The sequence below is a fragment of the Bison bison genome, unplaced genomic scaffold (genome assembly GCF_000754665.1).
Source record: "Bison bison bison isolate TAMUID 2011002044 unplaced genomic scaffold, Bison_UMD1.0 scf7180017864338, whole genome shotgun sequence".
Lineage (NCBI taxonomy): Eukaryota > Metazoa > Chordata > Mammalia > Artiodactyla > Bovidae > Bison > Bison bison.
The window spans coordinates 1,382,878-1,385,210 of NW_011494910.1; the positions used below are offsets into that span (position 1 = coordinate 1,382,878).

At 41.3% G+C, this 2,333-nt stretch overlaps 1 protein-coding gene across 14 annotated transcripts in view; it reads left to right on the plus strand.

The window, feature by feature from the left end:
* Window positions 1-1,954: 1,954 nt before the first annotated feature.
* The window catches only part of LOC104998788 (zinc finger BED domain-containing protein 6), a 44,603-nt gene continuing 44,224 nt past the window's right edge, over window positions 1,955-2,333 (plus strand). For 7 of the 14 annotated variants that reach the window (XM_010854138.1, XM_010854141.1, XM_010854140.1 and 4 more), the window contains exon 1: window positions 1,957-2,138. The gene's annotated coding sequence lies outside the window, so the exon portion shown is untranslated. Of the gene's footprint in view, window positions 2,139-2,333 lie in introns of all 14 variants that reach the window. The other 7 variants (XM_010854146.1, XM_010854142.1, XM_010854145.1 and 4 more) reach the window with 3 other exon arrangements.

Below are 2,333 nucleotides of genomic sequence, written 5' to 3' on the forward strand. Positions count from 1 at the left end.
GACTTACTGTGTTACCAGAGCTGCTAAAGAAGAATATGGTAGGCCTCTAAGAATTGATGACCATTAAAAGATAAAGCTATATTGTAAAGGGGGGTGGGGCGGGGTGAGGGTGGGGGAAGCAAGTTGCAAAACAATATGCATAGTTGTAGCCTGTTCTTATCCTAAAATTACTATATTTCATTCATTCTAAGATACACACACATACTATCAAATTTTAACATCTCTGATCAATGGTCTATCAGAGTTTAATTGGCAGTTTTTTCTTTTAGAGGTCTAGAAAATAAAATACATAATCAATGATACCTTAGATTTGATGAAATACAACAATTGTTAAAGAACAAAACTTGAACTAAATAAGTTTAAAGATGAAATTTACTTTATTCAACGATTCATGAACCAGACAGAAGACAAATAGAAGGACAGAGTTGTACAAAATGGAAGTTTTGCTAAGAGGAAATAGAAGCTTTTTTACAGGCAGAAAGAGGGTAGGACAAGGAAGTTTAAAGTGGATTATTTGGGGAAGTTTACCTTTCCTTTGAAAGGTGGGTGGAATCTTAGTAGGCAGATTGCCTCACTAGTGCAGACCAGGACATTTCAGACTGATTGGTTTAAAATGTCTCACTCTTGGGAGAGGCCAAAACTACCTTAGGTATTAGGTCTTGGTGGTGCTTAGCATAAGTGACCCCATTTGGGGGCTCCTGCTTCTTTTTTAACACTGTATATAGCACACTAATCAGACCAGGATGCATCTTGAAAGCCCTAGTCTGGAAAACCCTTCAGCTGTTTAGAAAGCCTTCTATTAAACTGAAAAACCCTAGGTGTTGAGGCACAAACAGAAACTGGTTACCAAGAACCTGCTTGTAGGGCTGGTTGACATGGCAATCAGAGGATTGTCATGTAAGGGAGTGATTGGGGCTGGAATTCTAATGTGGCTTCTCACTTTGAAAGCAGATAAACGTCCAAGTGTGAAGAGACTCAACACCCTTCTGACCTGATTCATGCTCAGTCCTGGACTGGCTGGGACTCTCACATTAAGCTGGTAGCTGAAGGAACAAGACCGAGAGGAAATAAAAGGTGCCTGGAGTCTCAACTGCTTTACCATCAAAGGGTATCCTTTCTTAGCAGCAGGACTGTATCCTTTATCCAAGTTCAGTAAAATGTTATCCTAAGCAAGTTCTGTTGAGCTTATAACCCTAGGGGGATCTTGGGTTCCTACTATATTAGTGTAATATATTCAAATGTATTCGCATACAAAAAAGTTAGAATACAGGATAAATTAATGAGAGATTATTTCTCAGGAATGAGATTAATAGAGATCTAAACTTTGTACTTCTATATTTCCCTATTATTACCTTTAAAAAAAACTCACTTAAATTATACCTTTATAATCGAAGAAAAAAGGTAAACATATTCCATTGGGAAAATAAGGTTAATATTAATAATTAAGTGGGTAAGCAACGGATGTATTTCCTTTTCATATCTTAACCCTCAACTTTCTAATGAGCATGAATTGTTTTTTCCAATACGAAAATTTGTTTTAAAAAATAAAACTCCCTTCAAACACATTTCACTTCTGCAAATAAAAATAAAAGCACAAATTCTTCAACATCGCAGGAAAAAATTGTTTATTTCTAAATCAAATTTACACAGGATTTGGATTTATTCATTAAGCAAACACTGGTGAGAATAAACTGAGTGCCTACTGTCGGCTTAAAGAAAACTCTCGCGGCTTTCTCGCTTATTATGTCAATTTGATTTTAAAAATCTGTTTTTAATAAAAGACAGTTTCAAGAAACCTGTAACTTTCTAAAACTTCTAAAAGATAAGGGATGCTGCGGCTTAGCGCCTCCCGTCTCACGTGACCCTCCCAAACGGGGAAGCCATCTTAAGCATCGCCTCATAGAGGAAACTACATCTCCCAGAATCCTTACGGCTTGCGTCGTGCTGGCACTTTTACTGGCAGGGTCTTAGAGCTGAGCCTGTAGCCGGGCGCCATCTTTGACTCTGGCAGTCTTGGGTTTCTGCTGGTGTTGCTGCTGAGAAGACGGCGGGCGGCAGCGGCTAAGAAAGAAGAAAGACGTGGCAGCAAGCGGGAGTCGGGGATAGTGTCGACGGTTCGGTAAAGTTTCTGTTCTCTGGTAACTAAACCCGTTTTTTGCTTCCCGGGTGGCTTGGGGCCGGGGAGGTGGGGGAGAGGGCGAGGGGAGTGGCCGTGGCCTCCCCTCGCCCCTGGGTCGCGGCCTAGCCCGGAAAGTCAGAGCGGGTCCTTAGGTTTTGCGGTAACGACCCACTCCTCCACCTTCCAGCGGCCGCCGTCGCCAGGGTGGGCTGGG